General features: G+C 37.4%; 1 protein-coding gene across 1 annotated transcript in view; it reads left to right on the forward strand.

The window, feature by feature from the left end:
* The window catches only part of LOC149621399 (uncharacterized), a 69,544-nt gene extending 46,842 nt beyond the window's left edge, over positions 1–22,702 (forward strand). Inside the window, exons 7-8 of the transcript XR_016375104.1 lie at positions 12,673–12,930; positions 22,540–22,702. The gene's annotated coding sequence lies outside the window, so the exon portion shown is untranslated. The remainder of the gene's footprint in view (positions 1–12,672; positions 12,931–22,539) is intronic.
* The last annotated feature ends 579 nt before the right edge of the window (positions 22,703–23,281 follow it).

A 23,281-nucleotide genomic window follows, 5' to 3' on the forward strand; every position in this document is an offset into this window, starting at 1 on the left:
TTTAACTCATTTAAGGCCTATTAATTCTGTACAACTTTTTGACTCAGTTCAGGCCTTTTAATTCTGTACAACTTTTTGACTCAGTTCAGGCCTTTTAATTCTGTACAACTTTTTGACTCATTTAAGGCCTTTTAATTCGATACAACTTTTCGACTCATTTAAGGCCTTTTAATTCGATACAACTTTTTGACTCATTTAAGGCCTTTTAATTCGATACAACTTTTTGACTCATTTAAGGCCTTTTAATTCGATACAACTTTTTGACTCATTTAAGGCCTTTTAATTCGATACAACTTTTTGACTCATTTAAGGCCTTTTAATTCGATACATCTTTTTGACTAATTTAAGGCCTTTTCATATGATAGAACGTTTTGACTCATTTAGATGAGTCAACTTGACTTGAGTAAACTGCTTGGGTCGTGTGAACAGAAGTTGTACAACAAGTGGAACCACCAAATTAAAAATTGATCAGTGACCAATTTTTGCTTACTCCACTTTTTGTGACCCATCTAGTTTAGTCAAAAGTTGTACCGTCTGAAATGGGCTTAAGTCGTAGGTAGTTTTAAATTTTAGATGACATTTTATTGTTATTAAAATGTTCGAAATACGTCAAAGGGTTTTTTTTTTTTTTTTTTGAAGCGAGCTAAATGATTTGGGGGTCAGGTGGTCAAAACTATTGGGGTCGTAAATGTTGATTACGCTTATAGAAATAATTTATGGACATTCAGTTTTCAATGCTCAATGTTGTTACACGTTCAGTGTAACTTTACTTTATTCAAAACAACAATTACAAAATTATGCTACTTTGCAAGTCATAGCCTTGGCGGTGTTGGGTTCGCATTTACCGGCCTTGTTCTGTTCAGAGTAAAAAAAGCAAAGCCATTAATGTCAACGCAAAAAGTTAAAAGATAAGATAATATATACATTAAACCAGGAACCTATTTAAGAGCTGAAAACATCAGAGATCGAGCTGGGCTTTAGGACACAATGTGATCTCATGTTCCAGTCCCCTTCCCCCCTCCATTTTTGCCGCGAACTTGTGAGATAAGCCTGTTTGATGTAACCAAGGGGGAAAGACACGGTAGGGGGTAAAACATTGCCTTCAGCGCCTGCGCTCTAGAGACGGCAATAGATCCACCCCCTTTTATGTTCCGATTGCCTACCCCCTTCTTTATATCGAAGAGGCTTATTAGAAGCATTCGTTGATAGGTTCTAAGGTTTAATGTAAGTTCTTTGCAAACGAAGACTATTTTTAATTGCTTCACGGACACTTGAATGATAAATTTGTTATAAAATGTTATATTTACGTAGAGAGAACATTTAGCGCCGTATAGGGCGGGAGTTTCGAAAGTTTTATCATTCGGATTATCTTCCTTACGATCTGGAACGCAGGTTAAAACGCAGTTAAGAGAGTCGCTTTTCTGTAATTAATGCGAAATTTTTGATCAGTTATTCAATGGTGGTAGCATAAAAGATTTACTTCTGTGGCCAGATATTTTCCATGACAGGTACAAGGATGACCCTTATCAGTCGGTTTCTCGCTAGGAATTTGTGGCGTACACTTTCCTTTGACACAAATCTGAAATACATGATCACGTCTTCTAAATACTCGAACATATTCATACAAAGTTTATTCTTACATTAGGTAATTTATTCTCTTCAGCAACTGAACATTCGTCACCGTCAGGCTTATCTACCGATTGCGCATAATTTGATTCGTCAGTCAAGCATTTTAATTTGCAAGGATTGGTTTTATCCTTAATATAAAAATTAAATTATGATTATGAAAGTGATTTCAATTTAGTTTCATTTCAACTTACCAAGGAACCGCGAATTCCCGCTTTGTTGGTCGCGTTAAAACACAATTCGGTTGCATCACCGATAGCCATTAGACTAGGTAATTCTGACTGCTGGTAACTTAACCCCACCAACGAAACTGCGAAACAAAGTTAAACAATATCATTCACGGGAAGTATGCTAACAAGAATGCGGGGTAGGGCGAGGGGAGGCGACCCATTGACCCTAACCCCATCCTGTAACTACTGTACTGAATTTGGAAACCAAAGTTTTTCTACTTACCAACTGCGAGAGCTTGGAGAAGATAGACGGCCATGTTGAATTAGATTGCAAAGTGGCGAGTGTGAAATCTTGTTGGAGGCTCAGGGGTTTTTATACGATTTTTTGGTCACCGTGTCATTTATCACCGATGCCTTACGTTCGAGTGTTCTTTGTTATTTAACCGTTATAAATCATATATGCCAATCAAATAAATATAACAGGTTTTATCGAACGTGTAAATATGCAAATCGTAAATCATAAGTTACTTTATCGGTCACTAAGTCTAAGGCAGTCAATATCATGAATGCCTGGTCAGACAACCCTTGAACATATCTGGAGGATTGTAAATTATTTTAAAGAAAATTGCGAGAAATTTCATTCTTATTTAAAAATATAACGGATAGTGCGCATGCGCTAAAGGGGTTAGTGAAATTTCCTCCCCACCCCGTTTGTTAACTTTAACTGCGCATGTGCAGGGTTGCTAGTAATTTCATATTTGAGCATCTCCTTCAAGTAATTGGATACTGAATGATAATTACCGAATCGAACAGAATTCTAATGACTTTTCTGTCTGTTGTTGTAGATAGCGGTTGGTTGAATTGTACACGTCACGCTTTTCTGCGTGTTGCTGGTGATTTGATCGACTAGTTTATTCCCTTGGTGACTTAGCCAATTTATTAACTTATGCCTAAATATTAATCGAATGATGTTTGACATTGAGGGTTAACAAATGGAAAGAATTTCACTGCGAATTGTGATAAATATTTTGCAGGTGCCTTACTTTGTAGCTTGGGTGTCGAAGTGTCGTTGAATAAGATTAACGATAAATTGCTAAGTTTTTAAATCTACGTGTCACATCTATTCGTACAGATCAGTGTAGAACTAATTAAGTATTGCTAATTACTCTAATTAGATTCCCTTAAGGGGTTATCCCATTAGTAATTTGTACAGCGTGTACACCTGTTTTAACCCCAAGCAAGTACACATGTGGGCCTATGAAATAATTGAATTGTTAGAAAAACAATTTTCATGATTCATAAATTTTTATTTATTTATTTAGATTATTTTAATCATTCAAAGTATTTTTAAACAGCATGCTTCAAAAATACAATGCAATTTATTTAATGCAATGGTTTAAAATCTGCGGCAACGACCATTTCTGCAAACTCCGGTCCTCCTCTGAAAATACAGTCGTATAATCATTAATTTTCATTAAAACAAGGGACTTAAATGATATAACCCTATAATACATAAGTATAGGTCGGCCTTCATTCTTTTGATAAAATTAAACTAAATTTGTACTGACCCTGTTTATGCTACAGACGGTTCCATCGGTCATAGCCATCCTTCTTCGTCCACCTGATTCGGTAAAGCACATAACTCTGCATCGACCACCGCGCTAAATATTTAATTACAATTAAATATTAATTAATTATTTAATTATTTAATTAATATATATCTTGGTAGTTTACCCTTATTCCAACGGCACTGCTTCCAAATCGAGTAGTGCAAGTTGCGCTAGCTTCATCTGTGTTGCTACGGCAAGTACCTCTAAAACAAACCTGCAACAAAATTTATTTAATGTAAATTTAATTAGTGGCAATTAAGTTAATTGTAATTTACGCGTACCTTATCGGTTCCACAACTGGAGAAATTTGGCATTTCGTGTTGAATGGTTCTGGTTCTACCCCTTCTTAAAAGGACCACACAATCCAGTAGACAAGGGTTGGCCGAGTTCTAATTAATAATTGGAAGAGGTTAATTTAGGTTGTAATTTTTACAATACAACCTTAGTTTAGTTATAATGGAAGGGTTTTAGGATATGGGATGAATTAAGTCTTACCACTGCTCCGGTAACGCTGGTATCACCTCCATGCAAACCCTGGCACGTTTTGGTAGCGTTATCAGCTGAGGATGGGGTTGTTGAAGAGTCAGCGCTGGTAGTGGTCTCTCCGGAGGCGGTAGTGGTGTCACCGGCGGCTGTAGTAGTGTCACCGGCGGCTGTAGTAGTGTCACCGGCGGCTGTAGTCGTGTCTCCAGCGGCGGTAGTCGTCTCTCCGGCGGCGGTTGTGGTTTCACCGGCGGCTGTAGTGGTGTCTCCAGCGGCAGTAGTGGCGTCTGGAGCGGCGGTAGTGGCGTCTGGGGCGGCTGTAGTAGCGTCTGGTGCGGTGGTAGTAGCGTCTGGAGCGGCTGTAGTGGCGTCTGGAGCGGCTGTAGTGGCGTCTGGGGCGGCTGTAGTGGCGTCTGGGGCGGCTGTAGTGGCGTCTGGGGCGGCTGTAGTGGCGTCTGGGGCGGCTGTAGTGGCGTCTGGGGCGGCTGTAGTGGCGTCTGGCGCTGCTGTAGTGGCGTCTGGCGCTGCTGTAGTGGCGTCTGGCGCTGCTGTAGTGGCGTCTGGCGCTGCTGTAGTGGCGTCTGGCGCTGCTGTAGTGGCGTCGGGGGCGGCAGTAGTGACCTCTGGATAAAGAGTTCTTAATTTAATTTAATGAAATTGCAAAAAACATTTGAGGGACAAAATTTATAAAAAATATTATCCATTACCCTGGCCGTTGGCAAAAGTGGCTAAGGCCACGACGACTAACAAAATAGTTAACTTCATTTTAGAATATTAAACCCAACTGAAACTCTTGGAGAGATATTCAGGAATGTGATTAAGTCGAGAAAAGTCCGAGGTATTTAAACCAATTTCGAAGTTTCTCAATTCCATTGTTATTTCTCCATAAAACCTTAAACTTGTCATAGGATATTTTCACTAATTTTGAACAAAGTAATCATTGTTAAGTAAACGTCAATTAAACCCTTAAATGTGTCACAAATAATATCACGTTTATATGCGATATTTTTGATAAGCAAGGTCAAGCCCAATTACGACATATTTGACAATTTTCAGGATATTTAAAAATTTTTACAGGATGGCTACGAATCCATATGATAAAAATGATATTATTGTAAAGTAAACTTATAGCTTGCTACGTTTTAAAAATCTCGCTAAAGCTTGCGTTTATGTTTGTAGCGACATCTTGGCTACGTAACGCTTAAAAACACCCTAGTGTGTAGTAAGCTTTACTTATTGTAGGCCCACACAGCAGACCAATACTTATTAAGTGTATCTTTATGGTTATGATATGATTTTATTAATTGAAAAGAAAGTACTAATTATTACGAAAAAAAGTGTTTTATTGAAAAATTATATCAAAATTCGCGTATACATTTTTAATTGCAATCTCCATTTTGACAGTGTCTGGCATTGCGCTGAAATATTAAAAACAATCATAATTAACTTAATTAATATCCACTAATTATAGTCTCTTTCTAATTACCCCTTGTCCGCAAATGGTTCCATCTGGTTGGTTAACAATCTCATTATTAGATTCCGGGGTGTGACATCTGGCTTTACATCTTCTGCCCTGTTAATTAATTGTAATTAAACTATGTATATATAGCCAATTAAATAAACTGTTGTAGGTTATTAGCGACGCTAGTTGCAACAACGGCAATATGTGTGTTTAGGTTAGATTATTCAGTCTTACAACCAGTTTCTTAAACTCTATGTGTTGAAGAGATTCAAAATTACTAATTCCTTATGACAATTAAGTTAAATAATAATAATAATTGGTAATTACACCAGCCAATGGTTCCCCGTAGACTTGTCCGGGATGTTTTTCTTTGCAAGCCTTACCGGAAGGAGTATTGTTATCTTTGCAATCGCCTCTATAGCAAACCTGTGTACGATAAATAATTTAAATAATTAGCAACACTAATGACAGTTAATGTTAAAACCATATAAACCTTAAAGCTACAATACCTTATCGGTGCCACAACTGGAAAAATCATCGAGATTATGAATACCCAAACGGACCTTGCGTTGTCTATTATTGGTTCTATAACATTCGTATTGACAAGGATTGCCTTCCCTCTGTAATGAAGTTGTTTACTTTATGACGTCACCTGCACTGGTCTTGTAAACAAAAAAGTGTAGGTACCATTTCACCAGTGACATTCCCGTTTTGGCTTTGTTGTCTTTGGTAACGTTCTTTACAAGCTTCGTTGGGGTCAAAAGGTGTCGCTTGGGTTGTGGTCGATTGGGAAGGGTCAGAGGTCGAACTAGAAGGGCTGGAGGTTGAACTAGAACTACTTGAATCGCTAGAGGACGATGGTGAAGCGGTAGTACTTGAGGTAGAGGAACTGCTGTCACCATTTGTACTTGAGGAATCGGTTGATGAACTTGATGTACTACTTGCTGGAGGATTCTCTGTCGTAGTGGCTGTGTTCAAGTATTTATAGTGGTATATTAGAGATAACCGGAAGTATAGGCTCAGAACTGTGCATTTGATTTAAACTTACTCGAATCTTGGGCAAGAGAAATTGCAGTTAGACATACCGCGATGAAGAATACTTGTAAACACTTCATTATTGGTAAATGGTTCTTTATTGAACTGATATCCCCAAAACTGGAACTTCTCTATTTATATACCCAAAATTTTATCGTGTGAACGCTGTGATTTATGGGTATTACATGAAAAATGTGTTTTTAATATGACATAAATCGTTTTCGAATTTGTCGTATTTGGTTCCGTGTGAATTTCCTGGGTGAATAAAGTTAAAGTTGTAGTAATGGTTTCTTATCGCGATTTATTTTAGCTTATTCATTATTAAATGAGACAGTGCGAACTTGCATGGTGAATACCAAGTTTTTTAACCCCATCAAAGTATAGAATTGTGTTTAAGTTATTCTATTATTATGTATAAGGTGTCATCTAAATAAACAAATGTATCAGATTGTAACCCAGGAATACATACAAATCAAATAGGAATCATTGTGAACCCATATCTGCCATGCGGGAATTGTGGGTATACCGGGCTTGAGAACTTACTATCCGACGTCACGCCTCATAATAATTCTGAGGGCGTCTTTCTAACTGTGAATTCAAATGTTACAGTTGGTAGCAACGCGAGGTCCTAGATTGATTATATTATTCGCTTTGGTAAATTTCGTCATATATAATGATTAGTCTAGCTAGCTCTTCCCACAGAAAAAAGCTACCTAGATACGTTGAGTAAAATCTGTAGTACACAATGATTCCTAGTAGCTGTATGCATTCCTGGCTGTACAGATAAATATTATGCATTGATTTATTCCCCGATATATCACTAAATGAATCCCGTTATTCACTACAAAAAAATGTTTATTTAGCTGCTGTTGTGTTCACTAGCGTTTAGTAAGTTGAAACATTATTTACAATTTTTAATTAATATTTATTGAAACGTTTTATTGATAAAGCTAATTAATATTTAATTATATTAAATTATTATACAAAATAATTATTTTCGGCACCGGAAATTTTGGCAGTGACCCGTAGCTCCTCTCTGTGTGATAAAATTAAAATTAAAATAATTAAAATAACATAAGGCCATTAAACCTAGATAAGTAAATGAGTCGTAAGGATATTTGCTATGTTGACATCCTTTATAAAGAAAACGTGCGTCTCGTGATCATGAAAAAGGACTATTTTTCGTATAGGCCCATATGGAAGTCCCATACTTATGGATGTTGATATAGGGCTATGAAAATACCTTACCCTTCTGGAGCATATTGTAGTACTTGGCATGGCAAATCGTTTCAGCCTATCCGTGCCTTTAGCACAAAGAACGGCACACTTATTCCTCCCCTAGTATATTGAACTTCAATTTAATTATATTATACAGGTAATCAAATAATTAAAATAATTAATTACCCTTATGCCATAAGCATTTTGATCATTCAAAATACTTTTACAAGCTTGCTGCGTATCTTCGGTTTCGCTTCTACATTTTCCTCTAATGCAATACTATATAAACAATAATATTTGTTTAAAATTTTAATTTAACGTATAAATATAACAATTAATTTTCAACTCACATCATTGCCATTTGCTCCACAACTATCTCCATTATCTTTACGATGTCTATATTGCCGTCTTGCACCGACGCAATAAAAAACGCAAGTATTGTCCTCCTGAAAAAAAATTGCAATATATTTTTAAAATCAATCAGTTGCTTAATTAGAGTTTAATTGAGATTATCATACTTTTACTGATTGTATGTCATCCGAAGCATGGGCTAATTTGCATCGAGATAGGAGCGGTGATGTAGGTGATGCTGTTGAAGTACTTGTTGCCCCTCCTCCTGAAGGAGTACTTGTTGGGGTGGTCGGGTTCGGATTCGGGTTCTGCGTAGATTGAGTTGGGTTTACTGGTTTGGGTGTTGGTTGAGTTGTTGGGTTTACCGGTTTGGGTGTAGGTTGAGTTGTTGGGTTTACCGGTTTGGGTGTAGGTTGAGTTGGTTTGACCGGTTTGGGTGTTGGATTTACCGGTTTGGGTGTAGGTTGAGTTGGGTTTACCGGTTTGGGTGTTGGTTGAGTTGTTGGGTTTACTGGTTTGGGTGTTGGTTGAGTTGGGTTGACCGGTTTGGGTTTGGTCGTTGGCTGTGTTGTGGTTACCGGGTTGGGTTTCGGAGTAGGTTCAGTTGGTTTCGGTGTTGGTTGTGTTGGTGGTAAGGTCTCGGGTTCGTCGACATCATCCCCATAATCGTAATCATCATCGTAGTCTTCGTAATCGTCATCTTTTTTCTTGGCACCAACTAAGATAATTAATTAAATAATATTGTAATTAAGTAGGCTATAATAAAAGGGAAGGTGAAAAGGAAAATCAATTATCATTTCTTCTACTAATAAACCATAATACCTACCAACTAAAACGACCAATACTGCCAGCAAAATTATTCTTAAAACCAAATTCATTTCTAAGTTTGTCCAAGAACGAAAAACTTGGTAAAAATCTTAGCCACGTTTATTAAATAGCTGGCCCATACAGCTAGACCGTTCCTGTAAATTGAAAGATGACATTTTGGACAAGTTAAAGGGGTTCCAGTAACATAATTGACACTAATTGGGTTACGTGCATCGTAGTCACTTATTCAAATATCACCTTGACATAAAAAAAATTCTACTAGCATATATTTAATTGATTTTACAACAATATATAACATTTTATAACGACCTTTAAAATTGTCACTCAACTAATTTGATAGTAAAATAAATATTAAAATAATTATGGTTGCAGAAGGACATCAACTAGAAGTAAAACCATACCATGGACTTGTAGATGTTGCCTGTATAGGGGATGGGTTTAAGTCCTGCAATCATAATTTATGCTAACTACTTTGGTAAGGCAAAAATAATATATTTTCACTTTAAATGCGTAGTAATTAAAGCAGATGATTTAATTAAGGTTCTATACACGTATACTGTCTACCGCAATGCGTGACGAAAAATTGAGTTCCTTTTTGTTTAAACTCAATTATCTTTAATTATATTTGTTCTTTAATTTAGTGTAGGTTTCTTTTCGCTTATACTAATTTAGTCGACACGGTGACCCACTAAAGAGTGGTCAAGCGTAAATTACTTCTACGTGTCGCATTACCCGCATTGAGCCCGAAACTTGTTCAAGGTTGTCACGCGACCCCTTAAGTCGCGCGCCAAAAACTTGTGCCATAGCACGCGATGTCGCCAATGTCATGGAGGAACCAATAGGAGAACCAGTTCAAAAGATATGTTGCCCATAAGTTTGTCACTGGTTACAAACTGGAGCTTAACCCTGTATCAAGCAGACGAGAGACAAGTTGTTTTTATGCCAAAATTTTTATTGTTAATTTGCCACTCCTTTTACTTTCTCCATGATTTACCTCGTGCCGCGTTTGCGTTGAAAAGTCACTCACTGTTATTATACATTAATTATTTTATAGCGAAGGTATTTCATAGAAATTTATTTTGGAATAGAAGGTTGGAAGTTATGATGGTTGTTACGACCATAAGCGTTAGTTCTCCTTGATTATGACGTGGCAACAAAGCCAATACTAAACTCCCACCAATCAGAGACTTGAAATTAACTCAAAGTAAACCTAAAGTAAATCACAAAATTTGCACAAAGTCAGAACCTTCCATTCCACTATACTATTTTCTCAAGTATTCATATTCATTTAATAGACCTTATCGATGGAAAACGTGCGCTTTACGTCGCGTTGCCTTTCTTTATGCTATAAATTTGAAATATACATGCTTGATGAAAGTATAGCGCTCTAAATGACTCGAATTTTACATGGATATAGTCAAGAATGCATACAGCTGCTAGGAATAATTGTGTACGTGCCATTTTCACTCAACGTATCTAGGCAACTTTCTTTGTGGGAGGAGCTAGATAGACTAATCATTATGTATGACGAATTTTACCCAAGCGAATAATATAACCCATCTCGCTGCCTGTTGCACCTAGGAAATGGCGTTGCTACCAACTGTAACATTTGAAATCGCAGTTAGAAAGACGCCATCAGAATTATTAATAGACGTGATGACGTGTAGTAAGTTCTCAAGCCCGGTATACCCACGAAACCCGAATTCATAGAAATTAACGTGGGGCACAATTATTTCTAGTAGCTGTATGTATTCCTGATTTTATTTATTACTTTTACCGTTGCAGAAAGGTTTATTTTTTGTTCTTTTGTGAAATAGAGGGGTGGGGAAGTTATAGGTAAAGGAGACTTTGTCACGCAATTGGGGAGCCGGGGCGAGGGGGGTAATCTTGTTTTTAACGAGACTTGTGGACCACTTTAACAAGCCGCCTCGCCATTTACTAAATTGAAATGAACACGGCAAGTTAACCCCATATTTTCGCTAGCTATTATAATTTCAAACGGACGTTTTAGTTTAAGTTTTCAACTAAAATATGGCAGTAAACAAGAAAGTATGTTGAAAATTCAACAAACATTCAAGGTACGGTTTTAAAACCTGTCTTTCTTTAAACCACCACAGAACCTTTATGCGTTATGATTCCAATAATCTGTATGTATCCCTGGTTTAAAATTTACCTTACGAATAATATTTTAAACTGAAAAAAATTCTTGAAATTTTGTTTTTAAAAAATTCTCGAAATTTTGTTTTTAAAAAGTTCTTGAAATTTTGTTTAAAAAAAATTCTTGAAATTTTCTTTTTGAAAAATTCTTGAAATTTTGGTTTTAAAAAATTCTTGAAATTTTTGTTTTCAAAAAATTCTTCGAAAACCCTCTAAACTCCCACCTTAAAATAAATTGACTTAAGTATTTGGATAGCTTATAAACTTTTGATCGGTAGACCCAACCATAATGGTCTTGTTAGCTATTTAATTATATACCTCAAAATTCAATTTATAAACTTTAAAAGAGTGATCGAGAAAATCTGGAAAAGTCGGAGAGAGAGAAAAACCTAGTCTTAAGAACGCTGCAAGGGTAAAGGTTAAGTCATGGACCTTAAAAATATTCCCCTATAAGGGACGGGAAAACTGTTACTGAACTGAAAAATTAAAAGCTGAAGTCCTGCAATCATAATATATGCCAACTAATTTGGAAACGCAAAAAAAATTATTTATATAATAATTTCCTAGTCCTTTTTATAAAAATAACTATAAAGTCCATGCAACTAAAAAATGATGAATTGAAAATCAATAATGAAATATAGAGTCGATGTTTCAACTCCACGGGAACATGTATTTATATAGTTTAAGGTTATTTTTCGGAGTTGGTTACATTGTTGAAAAATTCCACTGAAAAATGAATATCATTCTTGAATATTTCGCCTAAAATAGTATAGACTAAATAGTACGTGATCTAAATACTAAGGAGTTTCTATTTCAATGTAATAATGACAAGTGAAAACCTAACGTATTTTCATAAGTTCATGAGATATGTTCCTTCCATAAGTTTGTTAATCTCTGGTAACTTAGAAACTGGAGCTTGTAATTTTGAAGTGATAGCCTAGGTAGGTCATAGATTCGAGGAGGTAAAGCGACGTACGCCTGGTGCATGAGGCGCTGCTGTCAAAGGCGTAATTAGTAATGCAGACTAAATAGGAGCTAGATGGAATTAAGTCCTGATACAAAATTAATTAACCACCACCGAGTGTAGTAAGTACATCAATTGACTCGCTTCCGTCGTTCTCCTTCTCGAAGTAGTTATCTCGAGCTGTAAGTCTCTAGGTAGCATTACGAATAGTATAGGTAGTCGTACTTATCATGTAACATATCACTTATAAACTTATGGTAAAGGTATAACGGGTGCTGAAATAATTAACTAAACTACAGAGGCCGTGAAAATTATTCAAATTTAGAAGAAGTCCGCGCCTATAAATGCGTGGGACGAAAAAAATCAATAAAAGAAAAGGGTTACGCGTTGCTTTCATGTATAGTGTATTAATCCGCCTTAGCTTCATCAGTATTATTTATCATTGCCTGCCTTGAAAACCAACCCATTACAATAATTTTCGTGACCGAAGTAAGACCTATTCCTACAGGATGTTGTTCTATGGGAAATCATCGATTTTGAGTGGAAAATGCAGCACCTATACTGTTCTATGACCAGTCTTGAATGACCCATAAGGGATGCATGTACCCCCTAACACATGTTATGATTGAACATTTTAACTCGTATTTTGTAGAAGTTGGGTGTCTTACTTCGGTGCCCAATTTTCTTTGGACTACATCAATAATCTTAATGGATACACGTGCATTTAAAAACAGCAACTGATGACGTCATTTAATTAATTTTTGCCAGATATGGAAAATACTAATTCAAACGGCCAGGAGAGCGTTACTGTGTCTGGAAAACTGACCACGACGCCAAAAGAGTTGTCTGACCGTATAAGGAAGCATTGTGTCCGAAGAGGAAGACCATTCACAGCCTTGAAGACCCACGAGTTGAACCATCAATTGGCCATACCATCTTGCCATGATTTCTACGTCACAGTGCATCGTTTTTACAACCAAAGTACCAAAATAGATGATGACTAGAATAGAAGATTCAACGTTGATGGTGAGTTTGAATGAAACTTTTTATTATAACCATCTAAGTAGGCATCTAGCTTACTTTCTGGTTTTTTTATTTGCCTTTGCTACCATTATTTGTATCGATGAGTCGGTTTTTCATTTAATTTTTTTTGGACGGGCGCAAATATTGCTCGACAGCTGGCCCCTTCCTAAAAAAAATTGTGATATTTCGTTTCCCGCAATATTGCCCCTTGTCCGTTTTTTTTTTGACGTCTGAATTGAGTTTTGGACACCTGGCTATTTAATCCCACCCTGACCCCTTGTATAAACTCGTCAGAGACCTGTCAAATTTGACAATTTCAAATCAAATCTCTGGTTCGAGGGACGAATTGTATAGTATATTAACTAGTTAAAGAAATATTTTAAGAACGAAAACGAAAATGTGTAGCGCTCTAGACGTTTCGCACTTTAATAATTTGAAGAGAACTCTTTAGAGCTAAGCCTAATTTGAAATGAAAATTGAGAAGCACGTGTGATAATATTTCTCGCACCAAATTTGAAATCACGTGTAGTATTTTTTTTTTCGTGCCAAAATGAAAAGCACGTGTATTAATTTTTTTGCGCCAAAATTGAAAAGCACGTGTAGTAATTTTTTCTCCCGCCAAGATTGAAAATCACGCGCGCTAGGCCTAATTTATCTCGTCCCAAATTTGAAAAATCTAATGTCTACGTCATGAGACGTTTTTGTAGACATTTCTCGGCCAATTTAATTTAATAAACTATAATAGTTCAACCAAACTAATCATGGTTCGCGAGCCAAAGCTAAACGTTTTTAGAACGTCACCAACAGACAGACAGACCAATTAAGTTTTCCTTACTCCTTATAGCTAAAAAATAATAATAATTCAGGCTTTTAAAACCGACGTAATAATCGAACAAAAGGGTGTCTAATAAAGACTGGTGTAGTGTATGTTCTCTCCAATCTAAGCCTTGGTCTTGGAGCAATAACGTTGTACTCTTAAAACGTCAAATTATGTAAATTAGACAATTGAGATGGTTCTGACGGCACCGAAGAGGAGGGGGACTCACTCGTAGGAACGAAGACAACCTAATGAAAAGGGAATTATAAAAGCTAGGGGAAGAGATATTGGGCTGCCTTTCTTGCCTCTATAGCCGCCGAAACAATGGAATGGGGTTTGGGTTGGGAGAGAGCTCCCCCTCGCGGGCGACAAGGACAACGACGTTTCTCATTAAAGGAGTCAGGACAGACAAGGCCAATGAATTTATTAACAGGTCCCAGAATTTCCCGGCGCTTAAGGCCTCCTCGCTTACGTCTTTAATGAGACAGATGTAGTGGGGTAGTTTAGTAAGACGCGTAGCTCTTACGTATGTACCGCCACCTATAAATTCAAATTGACTCGTTACCGTCCGTACTAGCTGTATCCACGGTCGTATTTATGTATATTGAACAGTTTATAGAGCCCCCCCCCTCATGCCCCCTTTGTGCTCAATCGATCGATTGCGGTAATTTCTTATAGAGTCTAGTATATCAAAGGCAAACATAAATAACAGGAAGTACTTAACGAAAGACTTGTAGGCATGGTAGTGTATTCTCAGTAAAATTATGTTTACGACGTACTACAGCTTCTCCAAGTCTATATAATTCTTTCTCTCTAATTTGACTGTAGACCAATTTGACCAATCAGTGATTGCAGATCTACTTTAATATTATATACTATTGCAGTTATCTTTTTGTGAACATTTCATTTCTTTATACCCTGCAGAAAATAGGCTAGCCAGCAAGAAAGTGAACCACATTTCGCCTATTGCCCTAACAAACATTCTGTTATTTCTATTTACCATTGATTGTTGTATGTCCCTTATTAATCCTAGATCTAAATGGTCAATATTTACGATGCTATTAGTGAAGATACACTCTGCGAAATATTCCCCTAACCTAATCTAATCTACTAACACCCAATATATATATATTTATCAAAGCTTCGAATCCTCGCTTATTACAATACAAGTCCATTCTCGACTTACTCCCCAAAAAAATATCTGACCCTCCCTAACTACGGACGGTTCCATAGATTTATTGAAGCGGACATAACTTTTAACTCTCAGTATAAATGCGTCAGATTTTTGGCCAGGGAAATCCGTTCTTGATTTTTATGAATCCATTGTCCCTCTTTAAATGCCCATTCAGACTCCAGTAAAAATCTCATACGTTCCCTCGTTAATTTCGTTATTGTCACGTGGTAGGTACGTTCATTTCCCTGTTCAGAACCGAAAGCAGACGACTTAAAACGATTTTAAGCCAAGAATTTTGAATACTAAAATAGCTGCTCATCCAAATTGGCAAACACATTGAGTTGAGAAAATTACCACTAGAGTGGCCTTTCATCCGCAAGGATGTAGACCAAAATGAACTCTATCACCCGCTTGTGGCGCCATCCCGGTGCAAAAAAGGGAACTAACAGAAAAGGCGGGAAATTTGACTAATTTCAAGAATACATGTAAAACGCGGAAATTTAAAGTTCGTTTTCGAGATGGCGACACCATCGTTTGATAAACTTGGTGCCTGTCTGTCCGTCCCATTGCTTTAAAAGTTGTCCCCCGTTCCCCCAATAGGCAGCTTAACGCAAAGGCCACTCTAGTGGTAATTTTCTCAACTCAATGGGCAAACAAATACCGCTTGCCAAGAATCTTAAAACTTTTCATAATATCGTCTGCTATTAAGTAGCTCACTCAGTACGGTTCAGAAACTTAGGGCATGATCGAGTGAGCTAGGCTTAAAGAAAAGGCGCGCTAACGAGGTGACTGTTATTACACAACTGAAAACTAGCTAATCTTTTACGTAGTCGTTGACACGTGTCTAACTAGTTAACCGAGAAAAGCCACTGACGTGAAAGTAAGATTTAAGTCTGTAGTCTGAATGGGCCTTCAATCGAGAAACTTACCCAATCCAATGTAAGGGGGGGTCCTCCCTCAGGCCCCCTTGTAGTATCCCGGGACGACGTACCAATATTCCCCGACGGGACCCTTTAAGAGGGGGGACCAAGTGTTGGTCCTTAATGGTCTTGATACGAGGGTAACAAATCTATCTAATGGACGATTGTAAATTAAATCACATGACTCTTTTGCTATAGACTAATGGCACCCCATGCTATTTTCCCATTGAACTTAGTGAAATCCAAGATGGAGATTGCAACTACTCTATGGGTTATGGCATTGAATTGTATAGTATAGTATGGTAGACTGGCCGTTCCAAAATTTTGCTAATGGCTTTTGCAGTTGAATTTTCAACTATAGCGTTAAAAGATTAAATTTATTACTTTGGATATGCATATGGTTTGCTATTAAGATCGCGGAGTTCAGAGACGGTTGGGAACCCCTCGACTTTTGGATGGCGACGCCATTTTTTATTTATTTATTTAAAGGGAGGGTGAAATGGAAAATCAAGTGATTTTTTTTTAATAAATCGATTCTTCTATGGACTAATTATAAGACCAATCTGCATATAGTGAAACGTTAAGAAAATACATTCTAAGAATGATATTAAAATAAATTTAAATTAGATAAATTAGATTTCATGGATAATTTTTTTTTTAATTTGCACCTCCGACCAATCGCGTAACGCCCTGCCTTCTTATTAATAAAATATGCGTATCGTCTGTCAGATTGGGTTAATTTTGGTTTGTTGTTCTGCTAGAACTAGCTCCCAGTAAGTCTCTAGGTAGCATTACAAACTGTACTTATCATGTAAATAAACTTATGCCAAAGAAGGTGACCTCCTCCGCCTTATGGGATTAATGCAATGGTCTATCGTGATTATGATCAGAGATCAAAACGAGAGTCGGTTGATCTTTACCACGCTGCATAATCCATCACTGATTGAGTGCATGCAAATGCAACCATGGCCTGTCTCTACTAAACTAAATCAAGCAGGAAGATGACTTAGACGTGTTTTTTTTTTAAGAGATGATGATCATATTTAGGAGTGGGTAGGGATGGACCTTGACGAAGCCAGCGTCACTGGACGCTGATCATCTCTTTCTCTCTTAGCGACACGCTAGCTTTATATCTTTAGGATGGTGGTCCAACATTTCATTAATGCGATGCGGTAGTACTCAGCCCTTTTTACTTGCTTCCCAACGCTAACATTACGAAGAGAGAAAAACCTTGATTTTTATTTGACTTCCGTTCCGTCCGTGTCGGGGCGCTAGTGAGTAATCCTTCTATATAGGATCCCACAGCGGGGGGAGATGCAATGGATCAACCACATGGATACCTGAAATATGATAAATGTTACCCAAAGGTTACAGGAAAACTGAACTGTAACTGTTTCTGGTAGAGGGGCGCATGCATTCGAGATTTCTTTGTCCACTTGCAAATTTAAATATATAATAATAAGGGATTAACGGTACGTGATAAATAGATCAGCTCGAGGAAATTAATTTATTAATTAACGATTAGCGTTAACACTAATTAGGGTACATCAACGGGAACTTCAGCTGCTCATTCAGTCAACTCGCTGAATATTAGTAAAGATCATAGGTATACGCCTAAGGGATACCTGTATTGTATTCTGAATGGTGGTATATCAAGGTCACGTTAAACTAAAGATATTAATTAATTATTTTCAAAGTATAATCACTCTGTTTAAAGGTAGGCTCGCCAATTAAAGGTAGGGGAAACAATTAAATGAATGTATTTCCCCCTAAGCTGAAGTCCCGCAATCATAATTTATGCCAACTAATTTGGTAACGAGTAATGTTCAGTTTATTTCAGATATCTATGAAGGCAATGGGCACACTCTCGGAAGCTACAGTCGGGAAGACTCGGAATAAAAATTGCACGAGGTGGACCCAAAATTCTCGCGCCACTGAACGCGCCAATTAATTCGGTCTCGTGATGTGGCACGTGATCTTGCGTGCTGGCAACGTGGCCTCGCGCGCTTACTCGCGCGCGCTCTTTTCCGATTTTCGACCCAATGACTTCGAATAATGGTGACCTTAACTAAGATGACGATGCTACTATAGACCCCAACTATACCCCTTACTACCTACCATAAGTTAAATAGATATCGTATAAGTTTACAACTTCAAATACCATGGTATACCAAAGATAATATAATAATCATGGATGTTATCAAGGATAGAATTAATTTTATAAGTAGGAATGGAGAACAGAGTAATATCTGGGCGCGCGTCAAATTCCCGGACCCCCTTCCACGGGACTGGGGGGGGGGTATGAAAGAAGGGGCGGCCGGGTCATAGCGACAGAGGTAAAAAGGAATTACGTGGTATTTTTCGCCGTCCCCGCATCAGCAACTTCATCAAAACGTATAGTTTAAGTGAGCAGCCAATAAGATATGATTTTAACTTTTCGTTACGACGTGTTGGAGGGAGGGCTCTATACTGGGCTATACTAACCGTTCTCCATTCCTAGTAGTAAAATTAAATCTATCCCTGCCATCCGTCTCTGTCCACTCTCATGATACAAAAAGACTACAGCGCATGCGCCAAAAGTGAGATTGAAGGCAAAGTTTTACCCCAGTGTCTTTCCTTGATCTTAGTAACATCGAATTGGTCTATTGTTTTTCTGATGTTGTTGGAAGAATCATGTTACAATTACCGATCTCTGTGGTGGTACACTTCTCTCAAAGAGAAGCATTATATACTTCAGGTCCGTCCTACAGTACGTACATTCTCTATCAAAATTGGGTTAGGAACTTAGGATCCTAAAATAGTTTGGGTGACGGAAGTTAAGTCTCCTTTTGTTATAAATTTTAAAGATACCCCATACCCCATCCTGGACCCCCCCCCGATCCCCAAAATGGCTAGCCTAAAACCATTCCATTGTCTCCCCTGTTTTATTCTGGACTCCCCTATCCCGGTCCGGATTAAGTCCCGAATATAGAAGTTACCCCCGGCTTTTGTTTGAGGATTAAAAAGTTCTGGGTTATTTCTAAGTTTAAAGGAGTTTTGACTCTAGTTTAGTTTACCCAATTGCATCATGGGATGGAGTTATCATTGATTGGTTTAGATTGAACTATACTTGAAGTTTGTTTTTGGATAAACCCGTTTTAGAAATCTACATGTTTGACCAACTTGTAAAGAAGACATCCGTGTATGGGTAAAGGTTATTTTAAATACGTCAGACGCCACGTGACCGAGGAGAGGCGTGGTTCCAAAATTATTACTATAGCACTTCGGGGAATTGGCGCTGCAATTAATCTGCGAAAAACCAGTATTAGGTGTCCAGTCTGTTACCATAGATAGTCTTTAGATCTTGGCGTCACGTGATGCACTCTAACAACGTATTTCAGATTATTTTTACCCACAAGATGGCGCCCCTTTACGAGAAATCCGTTACCAGGAGGCGCTCCTTTACCTTTCATAAATGGAAATATTTTAATGTAGAATGTGTTAGACTTTAGTTAATAATTATATTAAGAACTAATTGACACGTGTCGTTAATGGTAATATACCTTAATTTACCCAATTAAATTAATTAGTTAATTAATTATAAATATCGAAATGGCAAATTAAACAAACCAATCATCGTATTAAGTTAGCTTTCCTTTATCATTCCCCTTCCATTATAATTAAATTAAGTCGTAACGTAAACTAATTCCCAATTAGACGCGCCAATGTTTAGGTAAACGGTATTATCCTTAGTGCTTTTAATAATTAAACCTCAAAAGGACCGCGGTAAATCTCGAAATCTGAGCCAGGCCATTGGGTGAGCCCTTATACATTCCTATCTGGCTGGCTTTGTTAAGGACATAAGCCCTGGCTCCATTGTATTACAGAGATGATTCTATTATTTAAAATCCCTTAGAATAACAGTTTCTAACCCCTTTTCCGGACCCGGGGACCCTCTAAAACAATTTCCAAGGTTGTAGTTTAACTCTAAGATTGCTGTACCCCTCCCCCACTCTCGTACCGTTTTCCCGCCTTTTGCAGTAGTAGACGGTTTCAGCAAAATTTGAAATGCGAAGCGTTAGGTTAAATCGCTTTCTAAAATCTGCTTAGAAGCGCGCGCTTTCGTCGGGAAGCACATTTTCCCGCGCGCTCGCGCTACGCCACGCGCCCCCTTTTAAACTGTTTACGTGCGCGACATAAATTGGCGCGAGAACTTTTCCCGCCTTTTTTCGCTTCTTCCCGCCGTTTCTGTCTATCGATTAGAAAGAATTTTTCGCAGTTAGAGAGGTTAAGATTGAAGATAATACAAGGTGTTTCTGGTAAGTCTGAGATACATTAAAGGGTTGGGTTAAACTGAGGGGAAAATATAACTGGACATGGGGTTTACACCCTGTATAATTAACAGTTAAACAGTACTCTTTTAGCGAGGTAATATGCCTTCAAAGTTTTTTTTTACAGAGAGTAAAGTAGTTTTAAAATTACTTAACTTCTCTATTCTCTTTAACTTTTAACTCTCGCGCTATTTGGCGTCAAAAAAAAGTGAAAGAATTACGCGCGCGTTTTAGGATTTTATAGCGCGTGAATTCTTTTTTATTTCTGTTCGCTGATTATAGCTTCTTTATGCACGTGCCAATTTTCCCGGAATAATATTTTTTTACGCGCTAAATTGGAGCTGAAAAAGAATGATTTAAAATACGCTTGGATCAGCTATTATGAAATAGACAGGTTAAGAATTTCGCGATTTTAAAAACCCATAATTACCTTTAATTTCTTTGAAACTGCTTAAAATTAAACCGCAATCAGAGCGTTTTTGCTAGCTAATTAAACGTTATTGCACCAAACCTTTGATTGACTATTTGTGGTTGAATATTAGGTGATATGATATTCAAAGGAGAGGTGTATTGGTGATTTGATGAACACTTGTTCTGATGACTTTAAACCACCAAAATTGCAGGATTTACCTGAAGTTATAGACTCCTAAACAAATTTAATTAGATTAACATTTGAAGAAGAAAAAAGCCTTGAAATTTCCCTTCAAATTATGGACTTCTAAACTAAAACAATAGATAGATTAGATATAGGGGGGGTTTGGAGAACCCCCCCCCCAATCGTTATATATATAGAACTCATCTTTTCCCTTGAAAATACAACCCCTGGCCCCGTTAGCCCTAGGGTGGCTTAGTTATTTAACGCAGAAATACATACAGCTAATTCGGATAATTATGTAGCACTATATCCCACGTTAATTAATTAACTAATTAAACAATAAACGTAGAGCGTAATTTGGGCTTCAATTTGATCCCAAAAACGACCAAATCGGTGCAGAAATAACGAAGATATCAATTTTATAAAAAAAAAACCATATATACACCGGTGTATTGCGGGTAAAGGATTTACAGGGGCCGGTAGGAAATACATTACGAGGTTTGCCCCTGGAAGTTGGCACGATGGACAATTTAAATTTTACAATAAAATTTAAAGAAAATTATTTCTAATTTAATTAAGGGGCCATTCATAAAACACTCCTCCAATTTTGAATCATAACTTGTGTCAGGGGGTACATTCAAAATTGGCTTGTCATAGAAGTATAGAGTTACATTTTCGGTTCTCAAAATTGCTGATTTCTCACCATGATATCCTCGGTTAGCTAAACCAGCCTGTTTAAACATCGCCTTTCTTTCTGGGGCACAACCCCAACCCAGCTAAGGAAGTAGAAACTGCCTCGATTCTGTTCTAACCCTCACCCCCTATATCCAACCCTATATAGTGTTCAAAGTAGAATCTCTCAAAAAATCCCCTTCGAAGTCCGATATATATATTTTCCCCCTCCTTTTCCACGTTGGTTTTCCTATATTTTTCCTTTCCTAAAATCGTGCCTGGCAACCTTGCTCCATCGCTCTTGGATCTAAGCAGCTCGTCGATTCAGATCTCTGACAGAGTTGGAGACTGTAACACGCGTCTAGATCGAGCTCGCGCCTTTTTAGTATTTTAGGTGAGTCTCGCGATGTTACACTACGTTTTTGAAGAATTAGGCTTAGCTCTAAATGCTCTATTTTGGCGCCTTTTAAGTCTTTCAAATTAGGGTTGTTAAAGTTAGGCCTAATTTAGTTTGATTAGGGTCTTTTTTGTTGGATTAATTTATATAATTAGTTGTTGTTATGGAGTACGGTAATTTGAGTTTTAATTTGGTGGTGAAACGTTTGATTGATACGAGATCAGACGACGTTAAGGCTACTTTGAATAGTAAATGGTGAGTGTTTGTATTGGAATTTGATTTTTTAAGAGTTTTGATATTTGAAGAAGTGTTTAAAGTTGACAATAACATGACGATTCCCATGGTGTGTTAGGTTAATTCGTTGTTATATATTTTTGCACGTAGAGCATAATTTGGGCTTCAATTTGTTCCCAAAAACGACCAAATCGGTGCAAAAATAAGGAAGATATAAATTTTCTAAAAAAAATATATATATATACATCAATGTATTGCGGGTACAGGTTTTACAGGGGCCGGTAGGAAATACATTATGAGGTTTGCCCCTGGAAGTTGGCACGAATAACGTATTAAAATTTAACATCAAAATTTAAAGAAAATTATTTTTAATTTAATTACGATGGTGTTTTTAAAGAAGTATTTAAAGTTGACAATAACACAACGATTCCCATGGTGTGTTAGGGAACATTTATAACTTCAATATCTAAACTAGAAAACACATTTTTTACAGCCCAATCTGAATCTCGTCCGCAATCAATGAATCAATGAACAAACCGAGAAAACCGGAATTGGAAATCATTAATAACCTCACTGAGATTAAAAGCAAAACATAAAAGAAAAAATGACTTCAAACTAAAACTAAAACAAAATAACTAATAAAGAAACACAATCAACAATGGTGGTCAAGATGACTAAACTCTTTCGTACACGTCGAAGACTTGTTCCTCTAATCGGAGCATTTTTCCTGTTTCTGGCATCTTCAACTGTCTTGGACATTACTAGAGTCAACTCGAATGACCAATGGAGCGCTCATCAATTACAACTCGCGTCCGTTGAAGAAGAATCGGACCATCATCATGGTCAAGACCATTTTCGAGGAGAAGTACAATCTTCTGTTTCGGACAAGGCCGGTGCCGCTGCTTTTTCCAAGTACCATTACAAAGGACAACTTCATTCTACGTCCATTATGTACAATCGCTCTTCCAAGAGATTAACCCATAAAGATGATTACAGCGTTAGAACTTGGTTGCCTCGTGGAATAAAAGAAAGGTTGGTGACATTCTGTTGTGTTTTTGTGTTGTCTTTCGTTTTGTTTGGGGGTTGTTCTCCTTGATTGGGTTGGGTTTTTTGTCGTTAAATTTTTGGGAGTTGGTTGGGTTTTGATGACAGGAAGTGGGAAGTAGTTTCCTGTGCTGTTGTTATGATCTTATCTGGCTGGGATGGTTTTTAGGGTATGAGTGTTTGTTATTGTA

The sequence above is a fragment of the Phalangium opilio genome, unplaced genomic scaffold, assembly GCF_054372755.1.
Source record: "Phalangium opilio isolate 3A_F unplaced genomic scaffold, DU_Popi_V2 ptg000206l_1, whole genome shotgun sequence".
Taxonomy (NCBI): Eukaryota; Metazoa; Arthropoda; class Arachnida; order Opiliones; family Phalangiidae; genus Phalangium; species Phalangium opilio.